Source organism: Kogia breviceps, chromosome 10 (genome assembly GCF_026419965.1).
Source record: "Kogia breviceps isolate mKogBre1 chromosome 10, mKogBre1 haplotype 1, whole genome shotgun sequence".
Classification (NCBI taxonomy): Eukaryota; Metazoa; Chordata; class Mammalia; order Artiodactyla; family Physeteridae; genus Kogia; species Kogia breviceps.
Window position 1 is genome coordinate 54422705 of NC_081319.1, and position 19621 is coordinate 54442325.

At 40.7% G+C, this 19621-nt stretch overlaps 1 protein-coding gene across 1 annotated transcript in view; it reads left to right on the top strand.

The window, feature by feature from the left end:
- The first annotated feature begins 2424 nt into the window (after positions 1–2424).
- Positions 2425–19621, top strand: part of GADL1 (glutamate decarboxylase like 1) — a 262602-nt gene continuing 245405 nt past the window's right edge. The window contains exon 1 of the mRNA XM_067043127.1: positions 2425–2443. The gene's annotated coding sequence lies outside the window, so the exon portion shown is untranslated. The remainder of the gene's footprint in view (positions 2444–19621) is intronic.

The following is a 19621-nucleotide window of genomic DNA, read 5'->3' on the forward strand; positions in this document are numbered from 1 at the left end:
TCCATCTTGTAAACACTTTGGGCAAATAGAATTCCAAGACCGAGATTCATGTTTTCTAACTGTAGAGCTTAACACTCGGAGAGTATCTGTGTCTATGGTCTGATAAGATGAGAAGGTTGGGATTCAGCTCACATGAGGGTGTATATTCACTCTGAGCATCATTGTGAGGTCACACTGCTGTTCCTACTTGAACTGTACCCAAGAGACCCAGGTTGTGGTTTCATATCCACCCCAAATCCCTTTACTTCTCTGGCTTCAATTCCTTCATTTATACAATGATAAGGTTGGCTTGGGTCAGGGGTCAGAAATACAAACAAACACCTACATGGGCAGGACAAGTGACAGAACCGTAAACGTGTACATTACTGTGTATCACAGCATTGCCACTTGTTTTCTTCACACTCACAAAAACAACTGTGTTGAAATTCCAGTCTCTTTCACAGATCGTTAATCTTTTCATTGGCATCCTTTCCACACAACAGTCATGGCTCTTCTCATGGTTTGTTTTCCTAATGGAAGATTAAGTTGTATTCTTTTGCTGCAGACATACTTTGTTGGCATATTAAACCCAGAAATCTTTATGTTCTAGAAAAGTCTGTCTGGCTCACATTTTTTTTTTGTTTTGTTTTTAGAAACACGTAGCTTGTTCTTTTTTCCATTTTTGTAAAAGACATGGATGTGATGGTACATTTTTCTCTCTTTTTTACTCTATAATAAAAGCAATGATATCACTGGGGTAATACCTGTCAGTTGACCCTCAGCCTCAGGAAGGGGAGTAATGGGGGGTGTGGGAACTGTGGCCGAAGGAGAGCATGTCCTCTGGGACCTTCCGTACCTCTGTGCAGCAGGCAACTGCCCCTCAGCACCATTCGATTGTTGGCCTCTGAGAATATGAGTCCAGTATGGATTTGTGTGTGTGAAAAGTTTTTCAAGAAGAGCTGTAAATCCTGATTATTTTACATGGAATTCTCCTGAGTTTTAGATGTTGACAACAAAATTTAAATTTAAATAAACATCAGTAGTAGCAATACTTAATAGTCAATGGCTCAGTCCAAGCATGAGAAAACTATGAATCTGATGCCCGCAAAGCTTTGAGGCTTTCGGGCCATGTGACCTTTAAGTCTTTTTCCCCTAGAACTTTTTTTAAAAACAAATATTTGTATACCCCTTGCTACACTCTGGGCACACTTAAAGTACTTTACATATCCTAAGTCATTTAATCTCAAAACAACTTTATGAAGTTGGTGCTATTATCTTCATTTTACAGATGAGGAACTGAGGCACAGAGCAGTTGAGTGACTTGCCTAATGTCACAGAGCAAATAAGTTGTAGAGCCGGAATTCCAGCAATGGTCCTCTACACCAGAGCCCAGAAATCTCTTCCTTTATTCAGGTAAACTTCTATTTTCTATTTTTAAAAATGTCTCCTTAACAAATATTAGTTTATAAAATTTGTTGTGGACAATGAGCATTTATTTGGATTTATATGAAGTTAGAAGTTTAGAATATTTTTATTTTGTATGTGATAAAAAGATACATTAGTGTGGGTCAGTTCAATACTCTGCTTACATTAGTAGGATTGATGAGAATGAGATGCTGGTTCGGATCTTCCAATCAGATCTCATATGTAAATAACTGGCTGCCCTTTGATTGGCTACTGATGATCCTCAGAGGAAGTGATTAATGCTTTGTTTTTCTGGCTGGCTGGGTACCTGGAGAATGTTAATACAAATGGAAATTCGGCCATATGTTTAAGCAATCTGTCACAGCAAAGAGATTTCCAGAGCTTTTTGGTTAAAGAGGTTTCTGAATGTATGTATGAGCGATTTATGGGCTGAGGTTTTATTTCAGCAAATATAAGGTTGTATTATCCCTTGAGCTTTGTTATTAACCTCAGCTTCACCTCCGTTAATATTTACTCTGCAGGTCAATAAATCTTGATATTCACTTCAACAGAAGCCAGTATCTTCAGATTATGAGTTACTAATCTTGGCCAAACTGAAAAATTGTGTGAATATTCTTCTTTTGCTAGAGAAAATGAGGACTTTTTTGGTCTCCTTTTTCTTCAGGCTCTCTTAAATGGGAAAGTTCATTTTTATCTGAATCTTCAAATGCCTTTTCAGATTTAGTGTTTGGAGCTGAGGGTATGAGTCAATATGAGAAGACCTTTCGGAAAGGTCTCTTTCCCATTGAAAGCACTATAAGAAAGCAAGGGTTAAATCTTATTTTAAACCCTCCTGTGAAATACCTTGATTTTAGGGGGAACTAAGAGAGCACTGTAGCCAAATTACTGCTGTCCATCTTTGTGTTATTTACAGACATTGCTTGATTTGAGTCATAACAGTGTAATGCATTTCAAGATCCTGCCAGCAAAATGCTGTGTGGACGAACAACTGCATGTGGCCCATCTCAGGATACAAAACAGCAAGTGTGAAAAGACATAGGTGAGTGGATTTGCTTTCCAACAGCATAAATGCTGGGCTTGAAGTATGCAATAGAAGCAATTAGTTTGCTGTTTCAAGAGAGTATTTCTAGTCCTATAATCTGCAGAATCATGCCTAAGTGACAGAGAAATTCAAGACAAAAGGAGATGAAAAATCATGGAAGAAGTTAGAGGTCGTCTTAGCTGGTGGCTGGTGGTTGCTGCTTAGGGGGATGGGAAAATGTAGCATTTGGAAATAGCTGTGTAGAGGGGAAAAGGGTCTTTGCAAAGGCTGATTTAAGGGGGAAAAATTTCCAAGATTTTCCAAGGTGTTTGATTGGGGGTTGGAGGGTAGGGGAACCAGGAAGTAAGGCTGGGGATTTGTTAAATGTGGTGGGAGGCTGTGGTTAGGCAAAGCCCCTAGAACCCTGTTTCTCAAAGTATGGTCCTGGGACCAGCAGCATCAGCATCACCCAGGAACTGATTAGAACTGCAAATTATCAGCCCCATCCCAGAGCTATTGAAACTCTGGGGATGGGGCCCAGGAAAATGTGATTGGATAAGCTTTCCAGCTGATTGTGAAACACACTCAAGTTTGAGATCTGTTGCACTAGGGCCCAGACTTTTCAACCTTATCTGTACCCTGCAATTCCTTGGGGAGTTTCCAGAACAATGATGCCTGGGTTTTAACCCCAGAGGTTTGATTTAATTGGCCTGGGGTATGGCCTGGACATCAGGATGTTTTACAGCTTTCTAGATGATTTTAATGGGCAGCCAGGAGAATTACTCTAGGGCAAGTTCCAATCCTAAATTACTTTTTGAGATTTAATTCTCTTTTTCACATCAAATATTTTATAATGCTTCCTTTACTATCCTGAAATGAAATTTATATGAATATTATTACTTATGCACATATTTTTAACTGAATATAAAGGAGAAATAACAGAAAAGTAATTTGTTATAATATGAATTTCGAACATTTTAATTTGTGAGTCTGACTACACTTACAGTGAAGCAAGCAGTTGCAAATGCAGATTGATCCAGAAGTGGTGAATTGGCAACTCAAAACCAAACCGTGGGTGACATTACTGCTGGGTGTCGGCGGGGGGGGCATGTGTTTCTGAACAGAACAGATCTTGGTAAAGTTTCTAACAAAATAACCATCCATTTTCTATTTCTCTGAGCCCTTGTTCAAAGCTTGTACTTCAAAGGAACAGTGATTTATGGTAGCAGATGCCATGGTACCTTGCTAGGATGCTCCTCCAGGACTGAAGCACCTATTTCCCCAGCTGCTGGCAGTGCTGTTGGCTGATGGCCTTCAGCTGATGGTCCTCTTTGGGTCTTGCCCTCAGCTGTAGGGGCTGCCTTGCCCAAGATCTCTCCAAGATCATGCCCCCTACTCAGGCATAGATGTCATTTGATGTCTGGTCAATGCTGGGCTGTAAGTGTGGCGCTCCTCCTGCCTTCATTCAGGACACCTCCGAAGGGCCATCTAGGCTATAGTCTCCCCGTTGGATTGGCTGAGACCTTTGCTTCAACTGCATCGCCGCTCAGCTTCTCTCCTGCCCAGCCCTGCTCCCCTCAGTTCCCCAGGAGTGTTGATTCTGAGAATAGTCTGCAATAAACTTCCTGCTACAATTCCATCTCAGGGCCTACTCCCATGGGAACTGACAAGTAATACTGTCCTTAGGGAAAACCTGAGTCCTTTACTAGTCACCTGGGTTACAGTTATCTCAAAAGATTCTCATTTAGTATTTTATCCCATGAGAGCAGCTTCATTGAGACAGACGGGGACAAAACTGGAATTGCCTTTGGCAGAGGGGACTGTTGGGAGGACCAAAGCAGGCAGGTAGAGGAAGGCTGAGGTAGTGAGAATAGAACGGACACTGGAGTTGTAAGTGCTCAGAACAAATTCCTGGGAATTGATCTGGTAGAGACACTGCTAAATTCAGAGGCAGGGTAGCCTCAAGCAAAGATGTAAGTGAGGCAACATTTGTTTTACTTTTCTCCGGTGCTTTTTTTCTCTCCTTGGAGTCTGAAGCTCTCAGAACCTACTCCCTGGAAAAGATCTGATAAGCTGTTTACCCCCTAGTGTGAATCTAAGTCAACTGTTTTGTTTTTTCTCTTCCAGAGATATTTGCATTTTAAGTATTTTTATGGAATAACAATTGTGGTCCTTAGTTAAAAGGAATTTTAAGAAACTGCCTACATCGGAAGGATTGGGGATAGGGAATAGGGAGTGTTTCCTCTTCTCACCCACTCAGAATCTGTTCTCATTGTAGAGTTTCTTAAGGTCACACAAGAGTGAGAATGGGGTACCCTAGCAGGAATGTCTGTGAGCTCTTTGGGAATGAGTCATTCATGACTTTTATTTCCCTATCCCCTTGGAAATTGATGTATAATTACAAAGAAAAGCCCTATACTTTTAGCTTTAAAGATAGAGTAAATCTGAAAATCTTCAGTAGTCTGGATCTATTGTTAGAATCATGAGTGTGGGTTTTAAAAAAATATTTATTTATTTATTTGGCAGCACCAGGTCTTAGCACGTGGGAACTTCATTGCCACGTGTGTGGGATCTTCTCTGCAGCCTACGGGATCTTAGTTGTGGCATGTGGGATCTAGTTCCCTGAGCAGGGATCTAACCTGGGCCCCCTGCATTGGGAGTGTGGAGTCTTAACCACTGGACCACCAGGGAAGTCCCATGAGTGTGGGTTTTGAAAAACTACTATAAAGATGTGAGAAAACATCTGTAAATTTTCTTTATTTGTAAAGTCTTTACCAAAAGGTGTGCGGTCTTGGCCCAATAATTTTGTATCTCTGGCCTTTAATTGCTTTGCCATGAAACAGATCATTATTCAGATTCCTCTCATGAGATTATTTCTCATCCTCCTCTTCAATCATCTTAATGAAATAGAAGGAGAAATGAAAAAGTGAAAGCAATGAGAACAACTTTAAGAAGTCTCTGTAAAGGACTCCGTCCTCTTTAGCAGCCCTGTCATTCATTTGTTCATTCATTCATTCATTCATTCCACAACACTGACTGTCTACACTGAGCTAGGTCTAGGCCTCGGTCCAGAAGCAGAACAAATAAAGAGGCCCTAGTTTATGACCTTGAGTAATTCCATTGTAGTGATGTCTTTCTTGATCTGCTGACACTAGGGGCACGACTTTATTTACTGCTCACATTAGTTGTGTCCTTGGCCATGAATTAGCTATGACTTTGGGTCTTAAGTGTGATGTGTGTGAAAAGCCCCTGCATGCTGTTGGCCAGGGCGTTGTTTGCCTAATGTGTTGACTGTGCGTGTTTAAACAACACGTTGGCGGATCATTAATACCAGGTACAGTTACCAAAATGAAACCCTCGAGAATTTCTTCCCTTAGTAATCTGAAGTCTTGCCAACTTTCATGCCTTTCCTGAAAGCAAATAGCTGGTTTTCTTTTTACCTCTCTTTTTCAACCACTCGACTAGTTAGAAGTTATTTGGTTAAGCTTTCTGAGCCATAAACGCGATGTTTTCTAATGAAATGATACAAAATCTGAGGAAAAAAATCCCAACAATAGGATGCCATGATTTTCTGAGAATGTTCTTTATCCATAAAACAATTTAATACAGTTGTTATTAAATGTAATAGTTCTTTGATAAGTGCAAAATGACATGGTTAGTAGGTGTAACTTGCAGTTGTACAGAGCAGAGTTCCCTCCTGTGTGCCTATCACTGTTCTGGGCTGGGGCTCCTATGGGCCCATCACTGTTCTAGGCTGGGGCCTGCAAGCAATGAACAAGACAGACATGGATCCCTGCCCACGAGGAGATGGCATTCTGAGTGGAGAGAGAGAATTAACACTTCCAAATAAGTAAAAGTGTTGAACACAGTGGGGAAAAAACAGAAAAAGTAGAGTAGAATCAAGGAGAATCTAGCATGCTGAGGTGGAGAGTAGCTGAGGTGTTAAGTAGGAATGAAGGTCAGCTTCACTGAAGAGCAAAGACATAAAGGAGGTGAGGGCTGGAGCCAGGGGATGACTGGCCGAAAGGGCACTGTAGGCAGGGGACTGACGAGAGCAACATCCCTCAGGTGGAAATGCCTGTCATGGCCCAGGAGCTTCAGCCAAGTGAGCAGGGAGAGAGGAGCAGGCAGGAAGGTCACAGGGCTTTGGAGACCCCTGTGGCCATTACTATGAGGCACATGGGAAACCACTTGCCGGCCTTTGAGCAGAGGAAGAGCATGATCTGAGTCATGTTTTAAAAGCATCACCCTGGGCTTCCCTGGTGGCACAGTGGTTGAGAGTCCACCTGCCGATGCAGGGGACGCGGGTTCGTGCCCTGGTCAGGGAAGATGCCACATGCTGCGGAGCGGCTGGGCCCGTGAGCCATGGCCGCTGATCCTGTGCGTCCGGAGCCTGTGCTCCGCAACGGGAGAGGCCACAACAGTGAGACGCCCGTGTACTGGGAAAAAATAAAATAAATAAATAAAATAAAATAAAAGCATCACCCTGGCTGCTTTGTTGAGTGTTGACTGTAGGGGTACAGGCAGAATGGGGGGATATTGCAATAGCCCAGGGAAACGAAGATGGTGGCCAGTACTATGATAGCGGAGGTGGAAGTGGTGAGAAGTCATCAGATTATGATGGAACCAAAAGGATCTTCTGACAGATTGGATGTGGGTATGAGAACATGGGAAGCGTCCCAGATGGTTGTCCTGTGGAAGGATTGGGTAACTGGAAGGGTTAGGTTTCCAACAACTGAGATGAGGAGGCTATGCAGGGTATAAATATTTTAAGGGTTCAGTTTGGACATTCTGAGATTGCCATGTCTATTAGACTTCCAGGTGGAGACAATGATATATACAAACCAGCTAGAAGTCTGAACTAGAAATGTAAATTTGGGGTTTACATTAAAAAGTTCTTTCTCTCATTCCTCATGATTATTACCGTCATTGTTATTCTACTTAATAATAGGAGCAGAGAGAAGTAGAGGAACGATCTTGGTGTTTTTGACCTCAATTTCCTAAAATTGGCAGTTTGATTTGAAAAGTAACACTATTTTGACAAGAGTTGCTCTGTTATGAAAGAACTGTCTTGTTGGATCATGGAAAGGGAAGTTAAAATTATTGGGCGGCCACAGTTTATGTGACAGATGCATTACTGAGGGAATATGATAATTAAAAACTCATGTCTTTCAAGACTCATCCTGACCAAGGATGACAGGTATTTTGACATACCAGCTAAATTGGTGGCTCCATATGGCAATAGTGTCAGCATAGTTTACGACCCACATTGTCCCCATCTGTATGGGAAGGAGCTCTCCTATGTTTTTTCCATATGCACACACTGCTGCCACACTCACACTTCTGACACCAGCTATGTACGTTTCTCCCCACACCAAGCAGTCCTCTGCAACACCACCTGGGCATCCTGCAATTCAGTTCAATTCTGACACTAATTGGAGTTAGTGTCAACCCCACAGGTTAAGGGCTCAGTCCCACAGGACTGCTGTCTCACCTCAGATGCCGGTTGTGTGTCCCAGGTTGTCAACTGGGCTTCTGACCGACTAGCTATAAATTGCAGGTTCCCACGATTCCTTCCACAGGTTCTGTCGTTTGCTAGAACAGCTCACAGAATTCCGGGAAACACATACTTATTTTTACTGGTTTATTATATAATAAAGAATGTGATGAAGGATACAGATGATCAGCCAGATGAAGAGATACATGGGGCGAGGTCAGGAGGGGTCCTGAGCACAGGAGATTTTGTCCCCATGGAGTTGGGGTACATCAGCCGCCCGGCACATGGATGTGTTCTGCCAACCTGGAAGCGTGCCAGAGTTCATTCTTTTGGGATTTTTATGGGGGCTTCATCAGGTAGGCACGATCATTGACTCAATCTCCAAACCCTCTCCCCTTCCCGGAGGATGGAGGGTGGGGCTGAAAGTTCCAAGCTTCTAATCATGGCTTGGTCTTTCTGGTGATCAACCCCCATCCCAAAGCCATCCAGGAGTCCTCTAAGAGTCTTCTCCTTTGGACAAAAGACTCCCATCACCCAGGAAATTCCAAGGGATTTAGGAGCTGGGGTCAAAGACCAAATAGTAGAACAAAAGATGCTCCTAGTGCCCTTATCACTTAGAAAATTACAAGGTTTTCAGGAGCTCCTGTTAGGAACCAGGCACAAAGACCAATACATATATTTTCTATGATTTCACACCATCCTTTGAAATATTGTTTCCTTGCATTTTATATGAAGGAATTAGCATTTTTAAAAATTCACATACATTGAGATTTTAATGATATTTTAAAATTCAAACATATATAAAATGAACTTGTTTCATAAGCATTCACCTGAAGACATTAAGAAGAAATTTAGTTCAACTTTTAGAGCAGATCTTGCTATCCTCTGATCCCTATTCTCCCCTTTTCTCTCAGAGTATAATATTAGAAGGCCTGGTTTCTTAGCTTGGCATTTGATTGCTGAAAATAAAGGCAATATTTCCCAGCCTGCCTTGCAGCTAGAGATGGCTTAGGACTAAGTTTTGGCCAATGGAATGTGAATAGTAATGATGTGCACAATTTTCAGATAAGGACCATCATTCTCCCTTCTTCCATCCTGTTGTTTGGATCACGGCCATGGAATTCAGCTATTTTGATCCATTCAGGAAAAGGAAGTATCATGGGGATGGTGGAGCAGGAAGATGGGGGCAGCCTAGGTCCCATGATGATGCCTGGAGTACCTACCTCAGTCTGTTAACAGAAAAGATAAATAACTTCAGTGGTTTTGTTTAAACCACTACTATTTGGGGTCTCTAGAACATGCAACCTGTGTTCTCACTAATGAAATATTCACTTCCTCAAAGAGTGAAAAGATACAAAGGGCACGGGCCTGAGGCAGCATGGCTCAGCAGAAAGAAAGAGCATGGACTTTGGCATCAGGCAACCTGGATTTGAATTCCAGCCTCCCCATCTACCAGCTGTATGACCTTGACAATGTCATTTAAATGCTTTGATATTCAACATTTGTATATAAACAACATAAAACAAAGCAGAGGTAAAATATCTAACATGTAGGTTTCTGTGGAATTAAATGAGGTAACGAGTATAAGGTCTGACAACCATGGAGGCACACAAAAAATATCAGGTCTTTCCCCTCTCTCTTCATATATTCACCTGCCTGCTCTAGTCCTATACTTGGAAGTCCAGTGGTTATTTCAAACCCAACATGTCCAAACTGAGCTTCCCTCTCCCTACAAATTCGCTCCACTCCTGGGTTTCTTCATCTTACTTTATATCATGACTCCATCTTTCATTTGCTCAAAGTGAAAAACCCTGAGTCATTCTCTATGCTTTCCTCTCTCTCTCTCATAACCCACATCAATTTGTCAGAAAATCCTTCAAATAGATCCAGAATTTAACCTCCTCAACAACATTCACTGCTACCACCCTGGTCTGAGTCACCTAGACAGCCTAACTAGTAAAAATTTCAGAGATACAGTCCTGGTAACATGGCCAATAGAGATGCTTACCAATTAGATATTAAGGGATTTTTTGCATTAAGAATGGTTTCAGTTCAATTGTCCATATATATATATATATTATATCTGAGTATCTGAGAATTATGCACCATAGTTGTGCCTTATAATTTAATATATAGCACTTTGCAAGTGCTCTGTTTTGCTGAAACACGAGTGGACACTAAATGGGCAGGATTTTTTTGTACTCTTAGCATACCCTACACTTTGTAAATTAATTAGTCTGTTTTTCAGTTTTATTTTTAAGAAGTCGCTGTTTGTGGCTGTCTTCTGCAGCACTTAACTCCCTTCTGGAGGCTTCACTTGATGCTTTTAAAAACGAAACTGTCTGGGAAGAGGGCAAATTCTGTATTCTGCCATTTATCCAACCTAAAGAGATTCCTAAAACAATCACTAGGCATTCTTTTGTGATCAGAAGGGAACTTTAGTTACCTATCTCTCCTTTTATTCATTTCTTTTTACTCCAGAAAGAGTAGCAATTCTGGCTGGGTCATATCACCTCTGGAGCCTTAGCCATGGATCAAGTGAATTTAAACAATCTCTTAAATAAATCACCAAGGTTCTACTTACTTTCTTTGGCAACAGTCAAATCTGAGTGCATTTGGAATATCCTACATAATTCATCTAAGTCTCCTGGCAGTTTGAATCATCACTTTCCAGTTTTGTTCATTTTTGACTTCTGCTCATCACTGATCAGTTGTTTTCTCAGTTAGCTTCCCACTGGGAAGGACAAATGTGTCTGTATCATTGGTGAAGTTAATGTCGAGGATGGAACTTCTCTAAGCATCAGGGCACAGAATTATCCAGAAGAGTGAAAGATGATGGAAGAAAGAGAGCAATGCTAAAGTCAATTCTGGGGCCCCCTCCAGGGAGGCTAGACCACCACCATCTACTCCAGGCTTCTGAGAGATAAGAGCTTCACCTGCCTTTCCTGATCATGTTCTGCATACAACTCCAAATAATCCTTTGTCTCCTCTTAAAAGAATGAAATTACCACAATCTGATGCTGTCAAAAGAGCAGGGACCCTGGAGTCAAGTAGATCTGCATGTGTGTCTAGGTCTTGAGCAAGGTTATTTTGCCTTTCTGAGCCTCAGTTGTCTAATCTTTCATTTAGAACCATGATAACTAATAAAGTGCTACTCTGAGTATAAAGATGATGATATATATAATGTAGCTACAGGACAGTAGGTTTTTAGCAAACATTAATGACCTCCATAGATAGTATTTTTAGGTAAAAGTATTATATTCCAGAAATATTGCAAGAGTAAACCTCAGAATCGTTCAAATTAGGAAACATATCATATCATCCTAGAAGAGTATGTGAATCACACATGTACAGTTTAGAGAACAATGGCAAAATGAATAAATGCAGTATGTGCTCTTGTGTCTGGCTTCTGTCACTCAACATTTTTTTTTTTAAGATTTTTTTTGATGTGGACCATTTTTAAAGTCTTTATTGAATTTGTTACAATATTGTTTCTGTTTTATGTTTTGGTTTTTTTTAGCCGCAAGGCATGTGGGATCGTAGCTCCCTGACCAGAGATTAAACCCGCACCCCCTGCATTGGAAGGCCAAGTCTTAACCGCTAATCAGCAGGGAAGTCCCAACATGACGTTTTTTATATTGACCCATATTATTGCATGTCTTGAGTTGGTCACTGAATTCAGCAATTGAGTGTTTCTTGATGAAATGTTTCAGATATTTACATTGATTTAGCTTTATAATTGGTAGAGCTGATTGAAAGCATTTTTACTGACTTATGTCTCTCAGTTAATACTTTTAATATTTGTGACGATGAGGAAAGGGCATAGGGACACTCTTGTCCCCTGTGCCTTTTTCTACTCCTATGACACTAAGTTTATTCTTCCTGGCAAAACTTTCATGACATTAAACATAGATAATGTCCTCCTCAGTCTTCACCTTCTAAGACAGAGGACCTTATTATTAGTCTTGCTTTTTAGAATAATGGGAGGGCCAGCGTCTTGACAGAAGGCGGTCACTTTAGGGTGAAGCAGCTTTACTGCTGGTTTAATACAAATCTCTTCTTGGGTGTTTTCCTGCTTTGGCAAAGCTTTTCTGAGCAAGGAGGACAGAAATGCATGTGGGGGTCTGAGCAGAAGAATGCAGAGCTGTGCTCAAACAGTTTGACATTTCTTTTTTTTCTCCTTTTTTTCCAAATCTTTTCGAGTGCTACCCAGAAATTGTCATTATAGAACCAGTTTGTTTTGTTTGCTTCTGCATAGATGATTAATTTCTTTCATCATAACAATAGGTGTCATAGTTCTAAAAGTCAAGTGGTGCTTCCATCATGTTTATCATGAAAAACAGCAGTAACTTAAGTTACCGCTGTCCACCCAGGAGTCCCACTCCCCAAAGGCAACTGGTCTTAATCCTTTTTTTACTCTTTCTTCTCCTATTTACCACTACTTTCCTAAATCATACACTTAAACTGCTATGTTTAACTTCATTAATTTTATATTCCACATATACTTCCTAAACTTCCCTCTCCCATCTTTCTGATATGGCTACATCATAATTTCTGGTTATATTAACATTTTGCATTATTATAGCTTTGTAAATATTGTTCATAACTGAGCTATGAATTATCCTATATTATATATCCCTTTGATACAAATTTTCAGTTTTTAAATATTATTTTTTAATTTTTATTTTTAAAAAATATATATTTATTAATTTATTCAGTCATTCATTTATTGGGCTGTGCTGGGTCTTAGTTGCAGCATGCGGGACCTTTAGTTGCGGCATGCGGGATCTAGTTCCCTGACCAGGGATTGAACCGAGGGCCCCTGCATTGGGAGTATGGAGTCTTAGCTACTGGACCACCAGGGAAGTCCCTCAGTTTTGTTTTTTTTTTAAAGAAGATAATAGCCTGTTACAGTTTTGTTACTTGTAAAGCATTATGAATGTGAACCAATTTTCTCTGCTAGAAACATAAAGGCTCTCTCAGGATGGTCATATTCATCAGTTCTAATGCCTTTGCTTACTTCCACCTGTCCTGGACCAGTCTGTCCACCTCCTACAATCTTGACTCGTTGTTCCCCAGGCCTGTTGCAAAGCTGATGTCCAGAGAACTTCCTTGTTGTTATCCTGAGAATTACCTTCTGTGTTGGACCTTGTGTTTCTTGGGTCTCAAGTCTTCCCTTTTCTTTGTTTACTGCATCATTTCAACAGGGAAAATCTTCTAATGGTTTTCCAAGAAAGAATGCATGGGAAATAAACATTTTGAGTCACTTCATGTTTGAAAATGGCTATTCTATCCTCACATTTGATTGATAGTTTGGCTGGGTATAGGATTCTAGATTGAATGTAATTACCCTTCAGATTGTATAAGACATTTTTCCTTTGAGTTCTATCTTCTATCTTTTATTGTTGCTTTGGGAATCTTTTATTTTTTTTCTTTCTGGAAATTTTGTCTTGTCTTTCTGGTGTTCTTATATTTCATAATAATGTACCTTTTGTGAATTTTTCTCCTTTATTTTACAGGATATTCAGTGAGCACTTTCAAATGGGAACATATCCTTCAAAAGAGAGAAAACTGATTATTTTTTTAACCTCCTTCAATTTTCTCTAAAATCTCTTTCTCAAACATTATTAAGACATTAAGCATTTTGGACTAATATTCTAGTTTCCTGGTCTTTTCTACTATTCTATCTCTTAGTCTTTTTGCTTTTATTTTATGTGAGATTTCTTCCACTGTATCTTTCAATTCACTCTCCTTTTTTTGGTGGCTACCATATTTTAAATTTCAAACAGCTCTTATTTTTTGTTCATTTCTTTTAAATAGAAATATGTTTTTTATTCATGGGGTGAAACATCTTCTAACTTTCTGAAAATATATTTTGAGGTTTTCTTCTGTTCCCGGCATATCAACCATGTTTCTTTCCAATTGCTTTATATAGTGTGTGTGTATGTGTGCATGAGCATGTGTGTGTTTATGTGTCTGAGATTGCTGAGTCTATCAGAAATCTATCCTCTCCTTTTTCCATAAAACAATTTTATTCAGGACAGATATGTACCTTGATGAAAGACTGCATTTACCAGCCTCCATGGTAGCTAGAGAAAGAGGGTGTTCTGGCCAGTGAAAGGTAAGTAGAAGTGTTTGGAGGGCTACTAGGGAAGCTGCCTAGAGAGAGATGACTCAACTAGAGGTTTTGCTTTTTTGTCTTTCTGCTCTTTTCCTCCCTACTGTTTGGAATTGGACATGGTGGCTGGAGCTCTAATGGCCATCTTGAACCATGAGGTTAGTTGAGGTCAGAATCTAGATGCTAGCTTGTTGAAACAGCTTTCTATTATCTTCAAAGAAGCAGCCTGTGTCCCTAATGACTCTGTACCACCATACACATCATGGAATGCCTACTTTTAGACTTCTTTTACACAAAAATGATATCAATTCCTCTAATATTTAAAACATTATTATTTTTGGCCAACTGTTAGATCAATCCAGTTTCAGTCTTTGATGTTGAGAGGTTTCACACATATCAGGTGATCCTTGGAGATCTAATCATATTTTATATGAAGTATTAAAAAACTGGTGAAAGCTCTGTATATATGAGTAAGGCTTGTCAAATCTTTGTGTTTCACTAAAGCAAAATCAGAGTAAACTGGCCTTTTCAATGGGGAAATCTTTCTCTTAGGTTTATTTTTGCAGGAAATATTTCCAGTCACCTGCCTAGTGTTTAGTAAGCAAGTAGAGGAAAGAGGATAGGGACCTGCCTGTTACTTATGTAGCTCTTTCCTTAATTGTCTTTTTAACATAGTGCTTCACCATACAGGAAGTGGAGCCACCCTTGTTCAATTTTTTTAGAAAAAAAAACTTTCCATCTCCTTGTTGGGTAGGAGAATAATTGTCATTTAGTGGCTGAGGGTGTAGGAGAGGGGATCTGGGTGTCTAACTACTCCTTATGCAGACTTTATACCAACCCTTCTGCTTTCTGTCCCAGCCTTCCCCTGTTAGCTTCGATTTCTGAGTGTTTCTGGGTTCTACAGTCTTAATCCCTTTGCATGTTACTGGCACCCTCCTCTGTAGGCCTTTAGCATTCTTGTTTCTCTTTTCTACTGAGTCACTTCGCACTTGTCTATCATTTTCCATCTTCTTCTAACATCATCTTTCCTATTTTCTTGTCTTTGTGGGTATACCCCTCTTTCTAATCACCTAAAGTTACTGGCCATACAGACACTACTGATGTTGTTTCATGGAAGAACGCCATTTTCTTGAAACATTTTATCAGACATTTGTCAACACTGAATCTGACCAGCCACTTTTTAGCCATCAGTCTTGTGGGATCTTTCTTGAACTTCCTTATATGTATTACTCAAAAGACCTTAGTGTTATCCCAGGATGCAGAGATTTCCTTGTGCAATATTCACTTGCCAGACAGTGTCAAATAAGACGGGGACTCGGGAATTTAATGGCTAACACTCTTCAGTCCAGAAAAGATCCCATTTCTTTGCTTAAGCTGTGTTCTCATTGCTTAGCCCAACCATCTGGTCCTGAGGTCCACATCTCTGTGCACCCATTTTGCAATCCCCCTGGTCTCTTCTGCTCTTCTTTCTCACTCAGTTCTTCTTTGTGCTGCAGTGCAAGGATTCCCTGGGATGGGGTGCAGAGTCACTTCCTGTTTTACCACCCGTCACTGAAGTGGATGGGTTTCTGAAGCTCATTTACCTTGATAAATCCCTCAGCCATTGTGAATCTACCATTAAGGGAGTCATGCTAGATGCTTGGATTCCCTGTGAGAGTTGTAGACTCTGATTTAAACAAAGGGGAAAAAAAAAAGCCACATAAATTAATCTTATTTAGGCTTTCTCCTCATCTTCCTTTTTTGGATTCAGCTGGGCCCTTAAATATCTCTTGCATCTAGGTTTTAGTCATCTCCCCTCATATTTTTCCTCCTTCTGTCTATTATCTTGTCTTCTAATAGTTTATCCTATTTAGCAGCTCTGTTCTCTAATATATGTTTTATGGTGTAAAGGCTATATTCTTAGTCTTCCAGGCAGTTACTCCTTAGACACCACAAATGCTTTCCTGTCTCTATAAACTTGACTCTTGCAGATAGGAAGAACTGTTCTGCACTGGATGTGTACATATCCATTCAACACATGGACTAATCTCTTTCTTCTTCTTTTTTAAAAATCTCTTTATTCTTGTTGGTGACTTTCTTCATCTCTAAGGGCAGTGCTGAGAGAGAGAGCCATCCCCCTTGACAGTGGGAGAAGGTGATGGGTAAATAATGCTTGACAGGGTATGTGTCAGTTAGCTGTGATACAACTGCAGCACCATACAGCAATAATCACTTCCTCAGCCCAGAATACACCTATGGGCTAAGAGTTGGCTGTCTAGATTGAGCTTGGCTGAGGGTGGCTCTCCTCCAGGTGCTTATTCTCCTTCTCCTGAGACTAGGTGCTAATATAAACATGTTCTTCTCATGGCTGTGATAGAACAATACGGCAAGCCCAATAATGCAAGTGCTTTTCAAGTTATTCTGTGCATCATGTCTGCTCACTTTCCACCAGCAAAGGCATGTTACATGGTCAAGTGCAGAAACAAGGTGCAGGAAAGCACAACCTACCTACTGAAATGAGGAGGGAGAGGCAGAGCCTAATTTGAACTTAAGTCTAATTACCACAAGAACCTATGCCCTTGCCACCATACCACTCAGGGCAATTCACTTTGAGATTTTAGAAGCAAAATAATGTGAAAGAAAGGACAGCTTAATATACCTCAGCAAAAATTTAACAGCCTTGTCTGAAATCCCTAAACTCATTACTAGTGGCTTAAGTGCTAAGAAAGTTAAAAAGTGACAGGAGAAAAAAAAAGTTCCCACTCTTCCAGCTCCCACCCCAAATACAAAGCAATCTATAAAGATAACACTTGCTAAAGTTTCATTTAATTATCCAGGAGTTTGATGAGAGAGAATGTTTCATAATTTACAAGTCAATTCTTATTTAGCCAAATTAGGTCTTTAATTCTTGCATATTATAGCAACTATAAAATACAATTACATGTTACATAGGAAACAAACCCATAAAGCAAAATGAACCAATCAATATAGCTCATTCCCCATGGAATTCTGTTTGGTATTTTAACGAGCCAAACTCCAAAACTAAGAATCGATATCCATTATGATACTTTTAGAAAGGAATGGTGGTCACATCTTATCACGAGTATTATCAACAGGAAGTTTCCTTCAGTCTGTTTCTCTAAGGCCTAGGCAGCAGCCCATGGCAGTAGTATTTGGCTGATCTCATTACAGTGACATTTGCTACTACAAATAATTTAGTAGGTGCACATTAATGTATGTCAAAGTCTTTCACTTTGCTAGAGAGAAAGGATGGAGTTGGTGGAAAGACAGTCTTAGCTCTCTGACCCACAAAGTCTGGGCCTCCCAGAGGTGGTGTGAGAGCAGTGCGAGCCCTTGGGCACATGCAACAGTGATCCTGGAGCAGTGAACCAAGAGAGCAGGGTATTTTACTAGGAAAACACAACAGCAAAGGTTCAGGTATCAAATTATGATAAAGGACCAGGAAACTCTCTGGTGATACTTCTATTTGGGAGAAAGACAGAGGCAGGGAGAAAGGAAAAGAAAGAAGGAAAGAGGCTTCCCTGGTGGCGCAGTAGGTGAGAGTCCACCTGCCAATGCAGGGGACGCGGGTTCGTGCCCCGGTCTGGGAAGATCCCACATGCCGCGGAGCGGCTGGGCCCGTGAGCCATGGACACTGAGCCTGCGCATCTGGAGCCTGTGCTCCGCAACGGGAGAGGCCACAACAGTGAGAGGCCCGCGTACCGCAAAAAAAAAAAAAAAAAAAAAGAAAGGAGGGAAGGAAGAGGGAGAAGGAAGGAGGGAGAGAGGAAGGAGGGAGGGAGGAAAGGAGGGAAGGAAGGGAGGGAGGGAGGGAGGTGGGAGGGAAGTGGAAACAGATAAAGAGAAGAGAGGGCAGAGTGACTGAGAACATACAATTTGTATTTGTCCCCTAGAGGGAGAACTGACTGAAGAGTCAAGGATCTAATCAACCAACCTGACCTATTTTGGGGCCTTGGGAAAATAAAACCTAGCCCTTATTCAGCACTTGCTGGCTGCCCAGGCTCTGTAACATTCTGTGACAATGGAAATGGCTCTTCTATACTATCCAATATGGTGGCCACCCATCATACATGGCTATTAAGCTCTTGAAATGTGACTAGTGCAACCAAGGAACTGAATTTTAATTTTATTTTTAATTAATTTTAGTGGAAATAGCTACATGTGGCTGGTGGCTACCCTATGAGACAGCACAACTCTATATTAAGGCTATATGTGCATTCATTCCTTTAATCCTCACAACGACTATTATCATCTCCATTTTGTAGATAGCAAAGTAGGCACAAAGAAGTTAGCACATTGCCTGAGGTCATAGAGCTGGTAAACATCAGAGCCAGGAATCATAGTCCTTATGCTTCATATTGATCTTCAGTCCTAAATGAAGCAGATTCTACAGGAAGAGACACAATCTTGCTTTATGATGACAAAAGTGGAGCCAACAGATATGTACAAGCTCTTTGGAATTTGAATGGAAAGGACCTTATAGATCCTAGGGTACCATCCACAGAAGACATCTCAGAGGCCCAACCTGCTACTGGCTTCTTGATGATCAGAACTGGCCATTCTGAATGGATTGGCCACAGCTTTTCCCGAGTGTGTTTCTTGGAATATCAGTCTTGCAAGATAAAAAGAGGGTGATGGAGGAATGGGGAATAAGTGGTCAAAAGCATTAGAGAAGAGCTAACATGTTATATTCCTCTCTTTGAGGCTCATGTACATGCAATCATCTTAAAGGTACTGGTTCCATGTTTTCCCTTTATCTAGTGTTTCTCTCATTTATTTGACCACTAAAACTTACTGGGAGTGGGTGGGTAATATACTGGTTGGTTGAACTGATATTGGAAAAGGCTGAATTATAGCAATTCTGAATTTTTCCCTGGACCTGAGGGTAGGCAGATGTTCAGGAATATATATTTTTAGGCCTTAGTACTCGGCCTGGAACTTCTGGACCACTGGCTCTCCTGGGTCTCCAGCTTGCTGACTACAGATCTTAGGATGTCTCAGCCTCTGTAATCATATGAGCCACGGGCTTTATTGTAAAGAATTGTGTCACATGATTATGGAGACTGAGACTCCCAAGATCTGTAGTTGGCAAGCTGAAGACCCAGGAGAGCCAGTGGTATAGGTGTAGGTCCAGGTCAAGTCCAAAGACCTGAGAACCAGGAAAACTGATGGTGTAAGTTCCAGTCTCAGGGCAGGAGAAGATTGATGTCACAGCTCAAGAAGTCAGGCAGGAGGAGTTCCTGCTTACTGAGCCTTTTTGTTCTATTCAGTTCTTCATCTGATTAGATGAGGCCCACCCACACTGGGAAGGTCAGTCTGCTTTACTCAGTCTATAGATTCAAATGTTAATCTCATCCAGAAACACCCTCACAGACACACCAAGAATAGCGTTTGACCAAATGTCTGGGTGCCACATAGCCCAGTCAAGTTGACACATAAAATTAAACATCACACATAAGATAAACTTATTTTTAAGTGGTATGTAAGTTACATTTTCTTCAACCTCCAGACATGTCTGCAGATAAAATTCCTGTAAATTTAATGAAATGGGCCAACATGTTAATATGAAAAAGATATAATG